This window comes from Mesoplodon mirus (assembly GCF_964341445.2).
Source record: "Mesoplodon mirus genome assembly, chromosome: 19".
Classification (NCBI taxonomy): Eukaryota; Metazoa; Chordata; class Mammalia; order Artiodactyla; family Ziphiidae; genus Mesoplodon; species Mesoplodon mirus.
Genome location: NC_138995.1, coordinates 6,359,585 through 6,380,518, shown reverse-complemented (window position 1 = coordinate 6,380,518; position 20,934 = coordinate 6,359,585).

Genomic DNA, 20,934 nt, shown 5'->3' with positions numbered 1-20,934 from the left:
AGGGTGTGGAGAGTGCAGGGACTGGAGGCAGCATGTAGGGACTGACTGTGCACACTCTCCTGGGACCTCTCTCCCTTGTCTCTGGAAGTGTACACTATTTGCAGGATCTCCTGATTTACATTTTTATCAGACGCAGTATTGCAAAGGTTTACTACAATTTAAGATTCTTATTTACAATTCTCATTGACACACTCAAACTGAGTAACCCATTGAAAAACAAAAAGCACTTCTATGACATACCATCTGAGAATGCCAATAGTTTGCTATGTAGATGTTCTGGAGTTAAATTATAATATGATTTAATAATAATAATAGCATAAAATGTTAGAAATGAAAAAAAATGATACATCTACCATTCTAATATAGCGCTTTTTATTAATACATATTCCCCTTCCTTCCTCCCTCCCTCCCTCCCCCTTCCTCCCTCCCTCCCCCTTCCTCCCTCCCTCCCCCTTCCTCCCTCCCTCCCTCCCTTCCTTCCCATATTTATTGTGTCTACTCTTCCTAGGTACTTTTTTAGGCCCTAGAGATACAGCATCACAAAACCCAGATTGCTTCCCTCCTGGAGCTTACAGATATTAAACAACAGACATAAAAATAAGTCAATTAAATAATATATTAGAAGCTTTACATTTTATTGGACAAAAAACTCCATCACCCAGGGTAATATGGTGTGAGATTGCCTGGGGGGAGGGGGCAGGTAATGGCATTAAGGAGAATGATCAGGGCCTGTGAGGCAAGCCTTCAAGGAGGGGAGGGGAGTCACTGCACGAATGTATGAAGGAAGAGCAGAGAGTACCACAACCACTAAAGTCTTGAGGTAGGAGCTTGCTTGGAAAGTTCAGGAACAGCAAAGTGGCCTGTGTAGCTGGAGCAAAATGAATAATGGGGGAGGATATAGAAAATGAGGTCAGAAAGATGAGATGGGGCCCCATCATGTAGGACCTTGAGGGCTTTGCCCGTCCTCCAAATGGAGTTGAGCTGAGAAGTTGCATGAACTGACCTACTTTTTTTTTTTTTTTTTTTTTTTTTTCTGTATGCGGGCCTCTCACTGTTGTGGCCTCTCCCGTTGCGGAGCACAGGCTCCGGACGCGCAGGCTCAGCGGCCGTGGCTCATGGGCCCAGCTGCTTTGCTGCATGTGGGATCCTCCCGGACCGGGGAACGAACCCGTGTCCCCTGCATCGGCAGGCGGACTCTCAACCACTGCGCTACCAGGGAAGCCCCCTGACCTACATTTTTAAGGCATCCCTCTGGCTGCTCTGTGGAGAGGAGATAGAGGCAGGGCAAGGGTGGCAGCAAGGAGACCAGTTGGAGATTCCTGTAGCAACAGGGCGAAGGTGGAGCAGTGGTCCACACATACCTGTTCTATGTGGTCCTAAACATAATAGACAGCATTGAAAAATATCAGCAGGCCAGAAACCCCAGCAACTTAGCTGTCAGTCTTCCTCTTAGCACTCCTATCAAAGGCCATGTAATTAACAGTGGGATTCAGAGTTTGGGAGGGAGCATGTCTTGGAGAGTTTTGCTCATCCATTGCCTGAGACTTGTCTGGAAGAGAATATCTATGCATTTATCAAATTTCATCTAATGAACATATTGATGAATCATTAGTATTATTGTTTGCTGCTCTAAGGATCACATGCTTCGTCCATTTACCTTTGTAGAATCTGGTAAACTGAATGTGTTTGAGATTATGAGAATCTTTTCTGCCTAATTTATTTTATAAACTGCAAATGTAAATTATACAGCTCTCATGTGCAATTTCAGTTGAGAAGGTAACAGCGATGTTGCTGTAATTGAGGCATTCTAAGTTGGGGGGGCGCCTGCAGAACCACTGAATTGGAATGCCATTTCAATTTTTTAAAGATGTTTTTAGTTTTAAAAATAATTTCCAGTGTGTCATTTTTGTATTATTAATTTCAATTTATAGCCTAAACATTGCAATGAGCTCTGGGTGGTATTTCCGCTTGCTTTGGATCTTTGTCTGCTAATGTTTCTATTATTGCATGCGTAGTGAAACAAGCACATTTTTAAAAAAACAAAAACAAAACCAAACTTCTGACATAAGCATTTTCTAACTGTGTCCTATTATGGAGCACCAAACACTTCAGGGAAGCTTCTTGTTGCTCTTGTTTTGGAGAGTGATGTTGTGGTGGTAGTTTTACATCTTTTCTACTTTTTTTCCATGGCAAGCAGAACAAGATATGGGTCTGTGAACTCTGACTGTGTTCAGCTAGAAATGGAATAACTCTTAAATATGACCTAGCCCACACCTTATATTTTTCAGATGGGGAAACTGAGGCTGAGGCTGGTCAAGTAACTTGATGAAGAACCAGTACTTACATTGTATCTTCCTGAGCTTATTAATATGTGGATTATTATTGTACCCAATGTAGTCTGAGTCTGGCCATGTAAGGTGAGTGGTACCTAGGTTAATGGAATTCTTGTGGGGTTTTATTATGAATTTCTTATTTCTTATTATGAGTTTTATTTTTGCTGCAGTATTCTGTTGAAAGAACAATTCTTCAGGTTGATGAGACACATAAAGCTTGAAAAAGGCAAAAGAGGGGGTTTAAGGCAACTTTTCTCTCCCTATAGTTAGGACACTAGACAAATGATGAGGGAGATGATTTTCTCAAAGAGAAGATGCTCAGCTTTGTCTTCCTAAAGCTGAAGTGAGATGCTGTGTCTTGCTGTGCATTGTCATTCTGTAGAGATTAACCAATCCTCCCTGTTAGGAAACCACAGACTTACAACTCACCACTCACGGGAGAGTCACACCTCTCAGTAATAGACAGTAATGACTGTAATAAAATAAGGCTGCAGCTCAGAGAACAGAAAAGTATCACTGTTGGCAACGGGAGTGTAAACATGATCCAATTAATGGTCATACCAACAGGCTCAGGCAGCCATGCATAGTGGAATAAACCCAAGTTGGGGTCCCCAAATGAGGTGCAAATTCTGGTGCTGCGTGTTCCCTAGGTGTTCTTGGACAAGATGTTGGACCTCTGTTTCCTCATTTGTAAAATGAGAATTATAGTGCACACCTTACCAGGTGCAGAGTAAGAGAGAAGAGTTCAGTGTGACATCTGGTGGCATCTAAGGGGCCTGCTATGGAAAGTGCTTCCTTGGCCTGACATCCCTCAGCCTCTGATAAACAGCGCAGCGAGCTCAGTGTGGGAGCTGAGAACCCTGCTCAGGCACTGACATGTCTGCGGAAATGAAGGGGTTAAAGGTCTGCTCTTTCAGCCATTATTTTTTTAGAAATATTGAGTTTTAACAGCCATAGATCTGGGAGTGTAGCTCTGGTGGCAGCTAAAATGGGAATTCTTGATAAATTCAGTGTTATGGTGTCTCAAGGTGAGCCTGTCCTCATTGTCCATACTGCCCTGTTGATTAGCCTATTAGGCGTGTTCAAAGTGTCCTATGCTTTTCTTTTCTCTTCTTCCCCCCACTCCCCTCCTCTCCCCTCCTTTCCTCTTCCCCCCTCCCTTCCCCTCCCCTTCTTTCCCCTTCCCCTCCCCTCTTCCCTCCTTCCCTCCTTTCTCCTTCCCCCTCTCCCCCTTTTCACTTCCCTTCCCTTCCCTCCCCTCCCCTTCCCTCCCCTCCCCCCACCTTGAGGACTGTGGGGAGCACTATAGACACACAGCCCTCAAACATCAGCCTGCTCAGGAGTTGTCTCATCTGAAGAGCATCACTTTGCCCAGGGCCGGCCATATCCAATGACTGATTACTGTACAAGCTTTAAAGGCCTGGCCTCTCACATTATCTTGGGACAACTCTGAAGAGCCATCGTGGCTTCACAGCTCCCCACAGGGTCATCTGAGGCCTTTGTTGAGAATTTCAGCTCAGCTTCCTCCTATGCCCAATCCTGCTTCCATCCTGTCCCTTGCATGGTGGCAATTCCATAAGCATTACCTGAGCAAACTATTGTGTGCTCTTTTCCGCCTCAGAGACTGCTTCCCAGAGACCCTGATCTATTATGACAATGACCATATATGTATAAACGTGTGTGTATATGGACATGCATCAAGAGTGTTTTCAGTGCTGTCTCTGTCAGTCCCTGTTGAGAATGACCACCCCCTTTCATATCCCACCTTGCCCTGTATATTCTCTTCATCCTGCAGTTTCTCATCATTTTCCACCCTTGTCAGCATTTATGGGCCATTGAATTTTATTTTTAAAATTTTTTTTGATTAAAAAATTTATTGAAGTATAGTTGATTTACAATGTTGTGTTAATTTCTGTTGTACAGCAAAATGATTCAGTTATATATATATGTATATTCTTTTTCATATTCTTTTCCATTATGGTTTTTCATAATTGAATATTAAATATAGTTCAATATGAGATATTGAATATAGTTCCCTGTGCTGTACAGTAGGACCTCGTTGTTTATCCATTCTATATATAATAGTTTGCATCTGCTAATCCCAAACTCCCAGTCCATTCCTCCCCCACCCGCCCACCCCCTTGGCAATCACAAGTCTGTTCTCTATATGTGAGTCTGTTTCTGTTTTGTAGATAAGTTCATTTGTGTCATATTTTAGACTCCACATATAAGTGATAAAATATGCTATTTGTCTCTCTCTTTTTGACTTACTTCACTTAGTATGATAACCTCTAGGTCCATCCATGTTGCTGCAAATGGCACTATTTCATTCTTATTTATGGCTGAATAGTATTCCATTGTGTGTGTATGTATGTGTGTGTGTGTGTATATATATATATATATATACACACACACACACACACACACCCCACATCTTCTTTATCTATTCCTTTGTTGATGCACATTTAGGTTGTTTCCATGTCTTGGCTATCATAAATAGTGCTGCTGTGAACATAGGGGTGCATGTATCTTTCCGAATTATAGTTTTGTCTGGGTGCCGAAGAGTGGGATTGCAGGATCATATAGCAAGTCTATTTTTAGTTTTCTGAGGAACCTCCATACTGTTCTCCATAGTGACTGCACCAATTTACATTCCCACCAACAGTGTAGGAGGGTTCCCTTTTCTTTACACCCTCTCCAGGATTGGTTATTTGTGGACTTTTTAATGATGGCCATTCTGATTGGTGTGAGGTGATACCTCATTGTGGTTTTGATTTATATTTCTCTAATAATTAGCAATGATGAACATCTTTTCATGTACCTATTTGGCCATTGAATTTTAAATTCTATCATCTTCTTTTGGGAGTGGTCTGTGTCCAGTTGTAGGGGTGGAGGGTGGGCATTCGGCCTGGTGACCAGACTGGGCATTTCAACAGCCTTTGGGTCAGAACTTTGCAATTCAGATTAACAGTTTCAAAGAATTAAATTTTTTCTTCCCATTTCATCTTTAACCCCTCTTCAACTTGTAGAGTAGGTTTCTAATGATAAAGAATTCCTTTTCAAGTATTCAAGAGCTGACCAAGTCAGAAGTGAATTTTATTTTTCAAAGAATGATCTGAATTTATGTCAGTATGTTGGGTGTATTTTGCTTTGGAAGGTGGAGTTATATAGGTCTTCTTTTTCTGGCTTTCACTGTTTCTATTCTCTCCCCCTCCCCAAATTTCTAAATAAAAGAAACATATTATTTTTGTAAATAAAAAAAAAAGATGTTTTATTAAGAAAACCCCCTTGAGATAGCCTCATCCACCAGACGGGAGACAGCAGAAGCAAGAAGAACTACAATCCTGCAGCCTGTGGAACAAAAACCACATTCACAGAAAGATAGACAAGATGAAAAGGCAGGGGGCTATGTACCAGATGAAGGAACAAGACAAAACCCCAGAAAAACAACTAAATGAAGTGGAGATAGGCAACCTTCCAGAAAAAGAATTCAGAATAATGATAGTGAAGATGATCCAGGACCTCGGAAAAAGAATGGAGGCAGAGATCGAGAAGATGCAAGAAATGTTTAACAAAGACCTAGAAGAATTAAAGAACAAACAAACAGAGATGAACAATACAATAACTGAAATGAAAACTACACTAGAAGGAATCAATAGCAGAATACCTGAGGCAGAAGAACGGATAAGTGACCTGGAAGACAGAATGGTGGAATTCACTGCTGCGGAACAGAATAAAGAAAAAAGAATGAAAAGAAATGAAGACAGCCTAAGAGACCTCTGGGACAACATTAAACACAACAACATTTGCATTATAGGGGTCCCAGAAGGAGAAGAGAGAGAGAGGACCCAAGAAAATATTTGAAGAGATTATAGTCGAAAACTTCCCTAACATGGGAAAGGAAATAGCCACACAAGTCCTGGAAGCGCAGAGAGTCCCATACAGGATAAATCCAAGGAGAAACATGCCGAGACACATAGTAATCAAATTGGCAAAAATTAAAGACAAAGAAGAATTATTGAAAGCTGCAAGGGAAAACTGACAAATAACATACAAGGGAACTCCCATAAACTTAACAGCTGATTTCTCAGCAGAAACTCTACAAGCCAGAAGGGAGTAGCATGATATAGTTAAAGTGATGAAAGGGAAGAACCTATAGCCAAGATTACTCTACCTGGCAGGATCCCATTCAGATGCGATGGAGAAATCAAAAGCTTTACAGACAAGCAAAAGCTAAGAGAATTCAGCACCACCAAACCAGCCCTACAACAAATGCTAAAGGCACTTGTCTAAGTGGGAAACACAAGAGAAGAAAAGGACTTACAAAAACAAACCCAAAACAATTAAGAAAATGGTCATAGGAACATACATATTGATAGTTACCTTAAACGTGAATGGATTAAATGCTCCAACCAAAAGGCACAGGCTTGCTGAATGGATACAAAAGCAAGACCCATATATATGCTGTCTACAAGAAACCCACTTCAGACCTAGGGACACATACAGACTGAAAGTGAGGGGATGGAAAAAGATATTCCTTGCAAATGGAAGTCAAAAGAAAGCTGGAGTAGCAATACTCATATCATTCTTTAAAATAAAGAATGTTACAAGAGACAAGGAAGGACACTACATAATGATCAAGGGATCAATCCAAGAAGAAGATATAACAATTATAAATATGTATGCACCCAACATAGGCGCACCTCAATACATAAGGCAACTGCTAGCAGCTATAAAAGAGGAAATCGACAGTAACAAAATATCAGTGGGGGACTTTAACGCTTCACTTACACCAATGGACAGATCATCCTAAATGAAGATAAATAAGGAAACAGAAGCTTTAAATGACAGAATAGACCAGATAGATTTAATTGATATTTATAGGACATTCCATCCCAAAACAGCAGATTACACTTTCTTCTCACGGAATATTCTCCAGGATAGATCACACCTTGGGTCACAAATCAAGCCTCAGTAAATTTAAGAAAATTGAAGTCATATCAAGCATCTTTTCTGACCACAACGCTATGACATTAGAAATGAATACAGGGAATAAAACAAAAAAACACAAACACATGGAGGCTAAACAGTATGTTACTAAATAACCAAGAGATCACTGAAGAAACCAAAGAGGAAATCAAAAAATACTGAGAGACAAATGACAATGAAAACACGACAATCCAAAACGTATGGGCTGCATCAAAAGCAGTTTTAAGAGGGAAGTTTATAGCTATACAAGCCTACCTCAAGAAACAAGAAAAATCTCAAGTAAATAATCTAACCTTCCCCCTAAAGGAACTAGAGAAGGAAGAACAAACAAAACCCAAAGTTAGCAGAAGGAAAGAAATCATAAACATCACAGCAGAAATAAATAGAAACAAAGAAAATAATAGCAAAGATCAATAAAGCTAAAAGCTGGTTCTTTTAGAAGATAAAATTGATAAACAATTAGCCAAACTTTTCAAGAAAAAGAGGGAGAGGACTCAGATCAATAAAATTAGAAATGAAAAAGGAGAAGATACAAGAGACACCACAGAAATACAGAGCATCCTAAGAGACTACTAAAAGCAACTCTATGCCAATAAAATGGACAACCTAGAAGAAATGGACAAATTCTTAGAAAGGTAAAACCTTCCAAGACTGAACCAGGAAGAAATAGAAAATATAAACAGACAAATCACAAGTAATTAAATTGAAACTGTGATTAAAAATCTTCCAACAAACAAAAGTCCAGGACCAGATGGCTTCACAGGTGAATTCTATCAAACATTTAGAGAAGAGCTAACCCCCATTCTTCTCAAACTCTTCCAAAGAATTGCAGAGGAAGGAACACTCCCAAATGCATTCTATGAGGCCACCATCACCCTGATACCAAAACCAGACAAAGATACTACAAAGAAAGAAAACTACAGGCCAATGTCACTGATGAACATAGATGCAAAAATCCTCAACAAAATACTAGCAAACAGAATCCAACAACACATTAAAAGGATTGTACACCATGATCAAGTGGGATTTATCCCAGGAATGCAAGGATTCTTCAATATGCGCAAATCAAACAATGTGATACACCATATTAACAAATTGAAGAATAAAAACCATACGATCATCTCAATAGATGCAGAAAAAGCTTTTGACAAAATTCAACACCCATTTATGATAAAAACTCTCCAGAAAGTGGGCATAGAGGGAATCTACCTCAACATAATAAAGGCCATACATGACAAAACCACAGCAAACATCATTCTCAGTGGTGAAAAACTGAAAGCATTTCCTCTAAGATCAGGAGCACGACAAGGATGTCCACTCTCAACACTATTATTCAACATAGTTTTGGAAGTCCTAGCCACGGCAATCAGAGAAGAAAAAGAAATAAAAGGAATACAAACTGGAAAAGAAGAAGTAAAACTGTCACTGTTTGCAGATGATATGATACTATACATAGAGAATCCTAAAGATGCCACCAGAAAACTACTAGAGCTAATCAATGAATTTGGTAAAGTTGCAGGATATAAAATTAATGCACAGAAATCTCTAACATTCCTATACAGTAATGATGAAAAATCTGAAAGAGAAATTAAGGAAACACTCCCATTTACCATTGCAACAAAAAGAATAAAATACCTAGGAATAAACCTACCTAGGGAGACCAAAGACCTGTATGCAGAAAACTGTAAGACACTGATGAAAGAAATTAAAGATGATACCAACAGATGGAGATATATACCATGTTCTTGGATAGGAAGAATCAATATTGTGAAAATGACTGTACTACCCAAAGCAATCTACAGATTCAGTGCAATCCCTATGAAATTACCAATGGTATTTTTTATGGAACTAGAACAAAAAATCTTAAAATTTGTATGGAGACACAAAAGAGCCCGAATACCCAAAACAGTCTTGAGGGAAAAAAACAGAGCTGGAGGAATCAGACTCACTGATTCAGACTGTACTACAAAGCTACAGTAATCAAGACAATATGGTACTGGCACAAAAACAGAAACATAGATCAACAAGATAGAAAGCCCACAGATAAACCCATGCACTTATGGTCAACTAATCTATGACAAAGGAGACAAGGATATACAATGGAGAAAAGACAGTCTCTTCAATAAGTGGTGCTGGGAAACCTGGACAGCTACATGTAAAAGAATGAAATTAGAACACTCCTTAACACCATACACAAAAATAAACTCAAAATGGATTAGAGACCTAAATGTAAGACCGGACACTATAAAACTCTTAGAGCAAAACATAGGAAGAACACTCTTTGACATAAATCCCAGCAAGATCTTTTTTGATCCACCTCCTAGAGTAATGGAAATAAAAACAAATTAAACAAATGGGACCTAATGAAACTTAAAAGGTTTTGCAAAGCAAAGGAAACCATAAACAAGACGAAAAGACAACCCTCAGAATGGGAGAAAATATTTGCAAATGTATCAACGGACAAAGGATTACTCTCCAAAATATATAAGCAGCTCTTGCAGCTCAATATTAAAGAAATAAACAACCCAATCCAAAAATGGGCAGAAGACCTAAAGAGACATTTCTCCAAAGAGGACCTACAGATGGCCAAGAGACACATGAAAAGCTGCTCAACATCACTAATTATTAGAGAAATGCAAATCAAAACTACAATGAGGTATCACCTCACACCAGTTAGAATGGACATCATCAGAAAATCTACAAGCAACAAATGCTGGAGAGGGTGTGGAGAAAAGGGAACGCTGTTGCACTGTTGGTGGGAATGTAAATTGATACAGCCACTATGGAGAACAATATGGAGGTGCCTTAAAAAACTAAAAATAGATTTACCATATGATCCAGCAATCCCACTACTGGGCAAATACCCAGAGAAAACCATAATTCAAAAAGACACATGCACCCCAATGTTCATTGCAGCACTATTTACAATAGCCAGGTCATGGAAGCAACCTAAATGTCCATCGACAGATGAATGGATAAAGAAGGAGTGGTACATATATGCAATGGAATATTACTCAGCCATAAAAAGGAATGAAACTGGGTCATTTGTTGAGACGTGGATGGATCTAGAGACTGTCATACAGTGTGAAGTAAGTCAGAAAGAGAAAAACAAATATCGTATATTAACGCATATATGTGGAACCTAGAAAAATGGTACAGATGAACTGGTTTGCAGGGCAGAAATTGAGACACAGATGTAGGGAACAAACGTATGCATACCAAGGGGGGAAAGCCGCGGGGGGGTGGGGGTGGGGGTGTGATGAATTGGGCAATTGGGATTGACATGTATATACTGATGTGTAGAAAACTGTTGACTAATAAGAACCTGCTGTATAAAAAAATAAATAAAATAAAATTCAAATGTTAAAAAAAAAAAAAGAAAGAAAACCCCCTTACTACATCCTGTGCATGTCCTTGGTCTCTGAGGTAAGAAAACCCTAAAAGCTTCTGACCTCTGTGAAATGAGCACCCTGTTTGAACCTGGAGATGGAACTTGAGGGCTTTTTGGTCAAGGCAGAAAGAATCATTAGAGGATGTGGCATATTTCATGCCTCAGCTCGTAATCTCAGAAAATTGACTTTTTCAGCGCAAATTACAGAAAAGAAGATATGAGCATCGCAGGCTGGGTTGGGAAATTTCATCTCCCTTTTTACAGATGTTCATTAACATAACAAAACATTAGTGAATGTTTAGCCTGTACCCTTGTTCTAAGCAAAGACTGAATAAAAATATGTCAGAAGTAAGCCAACTAGACTAGGAAGGCATTTTCATCCAAGAAAAAAAAAATGGTGTGAAATATGTGGTCACTGAAGAAGGGCTACCATGTTTTATTTTGTAATTATGAAAATTTGTCTCTTTTGACAAGTGAAATGAATTTAGGCACTCAGGCATGGGAAGAAAGTTGAATTGTCTGAAAATTAAATCAAAGTAAAAATGAAAAATATAAATGGGTGTTTCATATTCACCAACATGGGAGTCATCTTTTAGATCTGACATTTTGAAGCACTCCCTGAGAAATTTGATAGCTCATACCTCTGAGTAAATTATGGTCCTGAGCAGTGTGGGAATAATTGAGAATGTTTGTTGTTTTTAAATAAATGCAATAAATCTGAAATGGCATCAGTGGTCTAGAGTATAGAGAGCACCATTTTATACCCTGAGATGTGTGATGTGCTGAGATCTACATCATAGGGAGACACATATATACAGATGCAATGCGTGAGACAGGACCTGGGCATACACACATGCACATTCCTAAAGACAGCTGCATGGAGTTGACCAAAGAGGGGTGATGTCCAACAGACAGATCACATCTGGCTCCACCATGACCTAGAGGTGTGGCTTGGGGCAGGTCATTTCCTTTTAAAACAGGGGAATGATGATAAGACTGTGCCTTCTAGGGGTGCTGGGAAGATTGCTAAGCACTCATTCAGTTGTTGCCGTTATGGCAGGTGCAAAAACACCTTTAACCACGGTGCCTGGCATTGAGTCAGTGAGTAGGACCTCAATGAATGGTAGTCAAAACTCCACCTGAGTACTTTTCATAATCTGTGTGTGTGTTTTACTGCATGTGCTTTGTGTATATATGTGTACTTTGTGTGTGTGTGTAATTTGTGTGTGTACGTGTATGTGCATACACTGTGTATGTGTACCTTGTGTGTGTATGTATGCACTTTGTGTTCTTTGTGTGTGTGCATGTGTGTATATGTGCATGGAGATAATTTGTGTGTCTTTGTGTGCTCTGTGTACTCTGTGTGTGCACTGTGCATGTGTGTGTGCACTTTGGGCATCTCTGAGGAATGAGGTGCCTTCCAGGACCAGCAGTGAACCATTCTTTGTGCCTCATGGGCCTGCAGCTCCTCTGAGGAGAACTCAAGAAATGGACCCGGTGCTTTGGCATTTAAATGAGTGTCTGAACTGACGGCCTCAGTTCCTGTGTATCCTTAAGAACACAAGATACACACACACACACACACACACACACACACACATATATATATAATTATATATATATGTATGTATATAATTATATATATGTATATATATATAATTTTTTTAAAGTGGGGGTACTTTTTAGCCATAACCCAGTAAAATTTTGGGTATCTTGCGTCATTTAAAAATGGACGAGCCCAAAGGGCCTCCCTGGTGGCGCAGTGGTTGAGAGTCCGCCTGCCGATGCAGGGAATACGGGTTCGTGCCCCGGTCTGGGAGGATCCCATATGCCGCGGAGCGGCTGGGCCCGTGAGCCATGGCCGCTGGGCCTGCGCATCCGGAGCCTGTGCTCCGCAACGGGAGAGGCCACAACAGTGAGAGGCCCGCATACCGCAAAAAAAAAAAAAAAAAAAAAAATGGACGAGCCCAAAAAATAGTGTCTTGTGAGTGACTAATGAGGTTAGGAGTCTTGAAATTTTTAATTAATTCCATAGTCAAGAGTGATTTATTCAAGGCAAAGAAACCCTTTGACCAAACTTGAGTAAGGGGATTCATGATAAGAAGTTGGTAGTATGAGCCTAAAAGGAGAAAACTAGCTGTAAGCCCTTTACATCCCTGTCTGTATCCCTCTTCCCTCCTTCCCTCCCCTTCTCTCTGGGAAAATGTGGTCTGTTGGCTTTGCACATCTGTGCCAACCATCTGACTTATCTGGTTTTGCACTTTGAGCTGGTTCTTTCTGTTTTTTGTGTGTTTTTTTTGGCACATGGGTGTCCAAATTGCCATTCCACTTGGCCTTCTCTGACACCATTATTCCCTATTGTCATCCCTGTTTTCTTCCTTCCCATCAGTTTCACTCTTCATACCCACCCCATTTATCTGTGTGTTTATTCTTCTTCCCCACTGGACCCAGTCTTCTTAAGAGCAGGTGCTATATCTGTCTGATTTATTCATCGTCAGAGCCTCCCATGCTGTCCAGAACACAGGTGTTGCTAAATAAGTACCTGCAAAGTGAATGAATGGATGAACAGCAGCCTCAGACCTACACCCTACCTAACTCTTGTGACCATCTCTCATTCTTACCCAGCCAGCATTCCTAGTGCCTTTTTTTCAGCTAGTCCCTCCATTTTCCTTTGGCTCCAGGCCCAGCTAATCAGCATATTTTACCCTCTAACCACAGAAAACAGAGTTGGGCTTGAGACCCAAACTGATCCAATGGGACTTAATTCTAACTTTTACTGGAACTATTAGAAACAGGGTGGCTAACCTGTCCAGCATCTGCTTTGCTGTGCAAGAATGAAGTCAACACAGAGGAAAGCATACACAAAAGGTAGAGAGAAACCAAGTCCTGATGAAGTTGTTTCAGTCCCTGGATCCAGCCTTACCTGAAGCAGTATGCCTCTGTACTCTTCAGTTGCAAGAGGCAAAACATTCTTCCCTCTTCTCTCTCAGCTTTTTCTTTACAGTAAGCCCAGCAGATTTCGGGCCCTTATTCTAAATCTCAACCTTTCCCATCTTGAATTCACTTTATGGAAAGGCAAGCACTCGCTGGGGCAGGCAGCTGAGAACAAAGTTTTCCTTGGGATGAGCTGGGGTCCAGCCCAAGTCTCTTAGGGTCTTAAGGACACCCTGTGTGCCAATTGCCTACCACAAAGAACTGGTGGGGTGAGGTTTATTTTGTTCAAATAATATTACCAAGAAAGTTGTAAAAAATAAGTTTGAGTTGTGCTTATGTTACTTTCAGCCCAAGCATCTTAGCTGCAAATGCCTTCCAGGAAGAAGTTAACTCAGAGCTAACTAAGTTGGTCATGATGTATGCCAGTTTTTTGTGAGGCATCCACCCTGGCGCTGGCAGTTGCGGCCAGAGGGTCAGCATCATGTGGCCTATTCCATGCTCAGCAGAAACATGCAGAAGTTTCTTTCAGGAGGTGTGAGATCAAGGAACATAAAGGGCAGCAGAAACAACAGGCCTTTTCTAGGACAAGTGACGGCAGTAATTTATGAGACTGTGGAAGGCTGAGCTGGAGGTGCAGGAAGGAGTGGTAAAGCCTGTGGATGCATAAAAGGGTTTTGGTTGGGCTTTCCAGGGAGTCCTGGAGGTACCCCTGAGCCTTCCTGGATGTGGAGGCAGGAAAGTGGGAACTGATGGCTGAACTTTCCTCTAACCTCTTGCAGGATAAAATGGAGGTTATGCATCTTCACACAGCAGAAGACTAGGGCATCTTTTCCTTGTTAAGTCCTGTTTCCTTCTTGGTGTTTCCATGTCTTTGGTGCATTTGATAGTTTCCCCTGTGTAACTGCTTGCTTGGGCTCCATACACAGACAGCTCAGCAGAACTAACGCCCCACCAAGGTCCCAATCTTCCCCTTTCCAATTTTACTTATGGAGAAGGACAGTCTCCCTGCGGCACGTGGCTGAGACCTGGGCCTCCCTGGGGTGGGGCTGAGCCCAAGGGTCTGAGGACCCTCAGCAGAGAGGGTCCAGTGGGGAGCACTGTGGGTAGGGGGGTGTGGGGAGAGGTCCCTGGCAGGTCCAGGTCTCGACAGGCGTAGTCTTTGGAGCTTTTGCCCGAGAGAAAGGACTCCTGTACCAAGGGATCTGAGTACAGGGCTGGCTGGGAGGGACCTCAGCCGACCTGGGGCCCCACTGCCCTTCTAGAGGAGAGTAGAAGGAGGGGACCACCAAACTGTGACAACTGGCAGCCCAGGTGGAAGCCTCGCCCTGCCTCCTCCTACCCCCACTCACTGTGCAGCTGGGGGCATGTCCCCTAATGTCCCTTTGACTCAGTTTCCTTCTCAGTAAAGTGGGGGTGAGGAGACTTGCCTGGCAGACCTGCTGTAATTATTAGAGAGAAGAAGCATGTAAAGTGTCGTATGGGGTTCCTGGCAGATGTGATGGGCTTGGTCCAGGCCGCTGCTCCTCTGATTTCTCTCCCTACGTGTTTTGCATCAGATGTGCGTACTTGGACCCAACAGTGCCCAGGAAGACCATCTTTCTCAGCACTGATTTCCAAGCACTAATGGCAGTTGCTCAGCATTTGAGTCCCTTCCTTTATGGGCTCAGTGAATTTCTGTTGAACATGTGCTCTGAGCTATGATCTACGTCAGGGATGAGGCAGATGTTGTCCCTACTCTCATGCTTTGTGTATTTAGCCAATACCAGGAGCTGCCCCCTGCTCATCCCTGCCGTGGGCCATGCCCTCTTTTTCCTCCGAGGCACACTGTGAAATAGGTGTTATTATCCCTGCTTTACAGAAAGACAGCTGTGACTTAGGATGATGTGAGCTCTTGGATAGATGAAGGTATAAAGCAGAATGGACTCTGGGGTAAGAGAGGGCTTCAGGACTCCTGCCGGTCAACAGAACCTGGGCTGGGGGCTCTCCTGTAGGCCAGAGCAGGCCTGAACTTCCCGTATGGACGAGAGGGGCTAGGTACGGCTCAGTGAGGTGACTGACATCTCTTTTCCAGTTCTAGGGTATGTGTGTGTGTGTTTGTGTGTAAGAGAGACAGAGAAAAAGAGAGAGAGAGAGGCAGAGGGACACATGCAGAGACTGCAGGGTTTGTACCCTGACTTCTACTTAGTAACTGAGACTTTAGATAATTGACTTACGGCTTCCTAAGCCTCAGTTTCCCCATCTGAAAAATGAGGATAATGGTTTGACTGCCGTCAGAACTAAATGCAGTGGGGCCTGTGACATGCTTAGCATAGGACCTGGCACAGGGCATGTGCTGCACAAGTGCTAGCCCTGCCCAAGGCCACTGGGAGTGGGGCAGTGTGATTCCCATCTCACAGCTGGGGAAACAGGCTCAGAGGGCTTTGATAGTTACTGCTCTTCTGGGGGGTCTCGCAGCTGCTGGGGGTACACCAGAATCCAGAGCCTTCTCATCTGACTCCAAAGCCCTCTCTGTGACAGATTATTGTTTTTTCTTCTCTTTTAATAACACTGGCTTCTTGCACACTGTGGCCCAAGAGTTTGCAAGTTAGGGAGTGAGCTGCAGCATGCTGGACTGCTCCTGGGCACTGTCACGATTTCCTTGGGTTTTGGGGGAGGTCTTTCAGTCTAACAGTAATGTCCCCTTCTCCTTCTGATCCTGAGGAGCAGCATCATCACACACAAAGTGACACTTTTGTTTTATAAAAACATGTTTTAAAATTAAACTAACAAAATCTGCATGTGGTTAAAAAAAAGCAGAACAAGAGGGTACAAAGTCAAAAGGGAGTGTCTCTTCAAGTTCAGATTCTTAGGTTCCTCTTCCCGGGACAACCATGGTGTGACAGTTTCATGTTTTTAAAATTTCCAACTTTTCTACCCGTTTGCAAAGTATTTGTATGTTTGTGTGTGTACGCATGTATGTCTACATATCCCTCGTTAATACCAGTGGGTGCTTATTATACACATACACACACACATGCTCACTATGCCCTTTTGTGCCTCTCAATAACTTAGAGAATATTCTATACCGCCTCTGTTAGATCTAGCTCATTCTTTATCTCATTAAGTGAATTAGGTCTAGGCTAACTGGATTTCTTCTAAGGTAGGCGGTATAAGTCTTGCCTTTTAGACCAGGAGTTGGCAAACATTTCTTAAAGGGCCAGATAGTAATTATTTTAGGCTTTGTGGATCAGATGGTGTCTCTCAGAACTACTCAACTCTGCCCTTATAGTGCAAAAAGTAGCCAGAGACCATATGTAAATGAATAAGCCTGTCTATATTTGAATACAATTTTATTTACAAAAACAGTCAATGTGCTGTATTTGTCCTGTGGGCTACAGTTTTCAAAACCTTGTTCTACACCTTGCATGAGTGGTTGTCTGGAGAAAGGATTAACACCTCAATTTGCAGGTTCCAAATGGCCTAATTATTATATATCTGAAACCTTTCAGTTGTAGGCATTAAGATATGCAAAGTAGCTGAAGAAATAGATAAATACTCATTTATGCAGGTGTTTGGACATTCAACATATTAGACCTTAGGATCATGTCACCTGGAGAGTGAATGAGGCTGGATGTTCTAAAGTTTCCCCATGTGTGTGTATACCTTACCCTCTTAAATGTTAATATAATATCTCCTTACCCTAATACACATTAACTAACCGAATCTGCCCTGCTCTGGCCACCTTCATGGCGTGGACATGGCTAAAACCACAGGCCCCAAGGGAGGCACGTCTTAGCCCCACAAGGGAGTGAGCATTGTTGGCCAAAGCCTAAAGCAAGCACGCTTGCTGCTCTGAGGTGAGGGTGGCAGAGAGTGTGGAGGAGAATGGAGGATTCGGAGGAGGCAGAGGCAGGCTCTGAGCAGAGAACGGCAGCCTGGGCAGGAGCCAAGTGGGGCCTTGGGGTTCCCAGGAGAAATCTTAGAAGGAGATTTTGAGTTACGTGTGTCACGGGCACATATGATTTTAATAAAAGCGCTGATTCATTCATCTGCTTTGGTCTATGGTACTCCTGTGCCTCCAACAGTGTCTGGAACATAATAGGGTTCAGTTAATGTTTGTTGGGTGAATGAGTGAATGGAGGTAATGAGTACCACAAAATGACTTTTTACAGTCAGTGTGACAATTATCTATTTGAATATCAAGTCTTGTGAACAGTGCCTGGCACATAACAAGTACACAGAGTGTGGTGGCTATTAATGTTATCAGCTGTTGTCACAGTGGATTTCAAATGCAAATAATGATCATAATAGCGACATGTTTGTTGATGAGTTATACTATGCAAGTTCCAGTTTTAAATACTTTAAATGAATTTCTTCATTTAATTTGTACAATAAATTAAACTACGTACTACGATTATTCCATTTCACAGATGAGAAAACTGAGTTACAGAAACATTAACTAACTTATGCCAAGCTATATAGCTAGATGTGAAGCAAAAATATACCTCTGGTGTTTTGTTTGGAGCAGTGGTTCTCTTAACTCCAGTGAGCTTCAGACTCCCCTGGAGGGCATATTAAAACACAGATTGCTGGGCCCCACCCCTGAAGCTTTTGGTTCAGTGGGTCTGAGGAAAGGCCTAAGAATTCACATTTCTAACAAATTCCCCTTTGATGCCCAGGGGCCCCACTTGATAACTGCTGGTTTAGAGAATTTTGTGACTATCAAAAAAAAAAAAAAAAAAAAAAGGTGATCCCAATTAAGGCCGATTTAGTTAATTTCTGGCTGTTCTTGGACCCCAAAAGAACCTTTTCAGTCCTGTAGTGGTGCTGCCCCATCCTTTTCTCTCACTCCCAACCCCAGTTCTAGTGCTGTGGCCAATTCAGCCAGCGTGGTCACGAACTGAACCCCGGGGTAAAGACACAGAGTTGCTTGCAGAAGTGATGTGTTGAGTTCAAGGTCCAGGCTCCATCTCAGAAATGATGCCCGAAGTTTTTCTGCCGGCGCGTAGAGTGTGCTTTGGTTCTGCCTGAAACACAAACACAACTCTTCTCTGATTTTAGTGTCTTACCCCTCACAAATGCTAAATTACCCCGTAAACAAAATACATCTGGTGTTTGACTCATGGAAAATATTTCTCTACGGTTGAAAGGAAGTGTGTGGACAGTCTGACTCCATTAATTTCCACTGGAGTGACTCCGAACCATCTGTTCAGGCTCTGCTGCAAGGGGAGGGGTGGGGGCTGGCCACTCGGCAGGTGGCCTGGGAAGTGCAACATGGGCTCCACGGGTCTGTGAGTAGGAGTCTTGGTCACTGGTGTCTCTGACAGGCCGGGGAAGGCTTCCTGACATTGCTTTGTGTACTCAGGAGTTTTCTAAGACCCCTCAGACACATGGAGCACTCTGGTCCTGGTGGAGACAGCCTGGACCAAGTGCCTTCTTCTCCCTAGTTGGGGATTTGCTGGGTGGGCTGCTGTGGCCAGGATCCCTGTGATGTCTGTGTGGCCCAGTACACTGGTCACTTCCTGGTCCCTCCAAGCAGCTCTTCTAGGGCAGTTCTGGGCTCTCCCTTCAAGGCTTGCAGGAAGTGAGAAGGGCTCCCTCTGGGGGCCTCTGGGACCCAGCTATCTGCAGAGAGCAAGACCTTGGGGCAGGTGCAACAGGCTTTGCTACAGGGGCCACTAGGGGCAGTCTGGGCTTCAAAGTGGCACAGACTTGTGTTCAATCCTGACTTCTTCTCGCCATGGTCACATGTCCTTTGCCAAGTTGTTGTTAACCTCTCTGACCTCTGTATCATTACCTTTAAAATAAAGATTTTTTTTTACATCCAAGGTGACAGTTATCTGGTTGTATATCAAGTCACTTGAAGAGTGCCTGGCATATAGAAGGTGCTAGAAGGATGATGGCTGTTAATATTATCAGTTATGAATTCTATGATGCCCCACAATGACTGCCCCTCTCCCCCACCTCCAGTGTGCACACCTAGTATAATCCCCTCCCCTTGGGTGAAGGCAGGACCAGTGAATATGTTGGGCTATGACTTTGAGTTAATCCAGAATGAGATTATCTAGCTGGGCCTGAGTTAACTGGTGAGTGTTTAAATGGGACTGAACCCTTCCTGAGCCCAAAGAGGTTGGAAATGTGAGAGGATCAATGGGGGGGGGAGCATGTGGCAAGGGCCTGAGAGCAACTGCTAGTTGCCAAGAGTGGTCCACAACCAATAGCCAGCAAGTCTATGGAGACCTCAGTCCTACATCCACTAGGAAATGAATTCTGCTTCCAACCTGAGGCAGCTCAGAAGAAATCTGTTCCCAGTCAAACCACCAGATGAGAACACAGCGTAGCTGACATCTTGATTTCAGTTGTGTGAGACCCTGAGCAGAGGACACAGTTAAAACCTGCTCGACTTGTAACCCATGGAAACTATGAGATAAAAAATGTGCACTGTTTTAAGCCACTAAATTTGTAGTAATAAAAATAACAATAGAAAATTGGTGCAGAGTTAGTAACATCTACCTCCGTGAAAGATTATGAGAAATAAATGTGATAATTTGCATAGAGCATACAAGACAGTTGCATAGTAGGTACCTGATATAGTTGCCCTGGGCTTCTCATCTCCCCAGCTAAGTAGTACAGCTCTTCCTCCCCCATCAGAAATGTATTCTTGCCTCAAACCCCTAGCTGGGATCCTGCTGACCTCCTGCTCATCCTCTTCTTGGGGGTTGGCTCGTGTCTTACCATGGCTGGGTCTTGATGCCCACCACTGCCCATGTGAGGCCTAAATATTGACCACTGTCTGGATTGCTTTTTTCACTCTATGTTTTTGCTAAAAGCATTTTTCCATCTATTCTTACAAGGCTGGCTCATCCTTTGAGTCTCAGCTCAAGTGTCACCACCGCTGAGAAGGTGACACTTAGGTAACAACTTAGGTGAGCTATTCTTTGCTCACCAGTCTCTGAGTCCCTGTTCATTTCCTTCACAGCACTTTCACAGTCTGTAACTAAAGTTCTGTTTCATTGTTTAGTTTGTGCACTTCCCCCTAGTAGCCTCTTGGGCCCATGAGACCAGATGCCATGTTGGTTTTATTTACTGCTGATCCCAGTGCCAGCTTGGTGCAAAGCACGAGCAGGAACTTATTCCACACGTGTGCACAATGCCCAAGTGTGCACCACATCCAGCCCATGCTGATCCCCAGCCCTTCTCTGATTGCCTGAGATTTCTGTCCTCACTTCTCTGGGCACACCAGCTGATTGTGAGAAAAATTCTTGTGGGGTTGCCCCATATCCAGGCAGCTGGCATTCCTTATCCTCA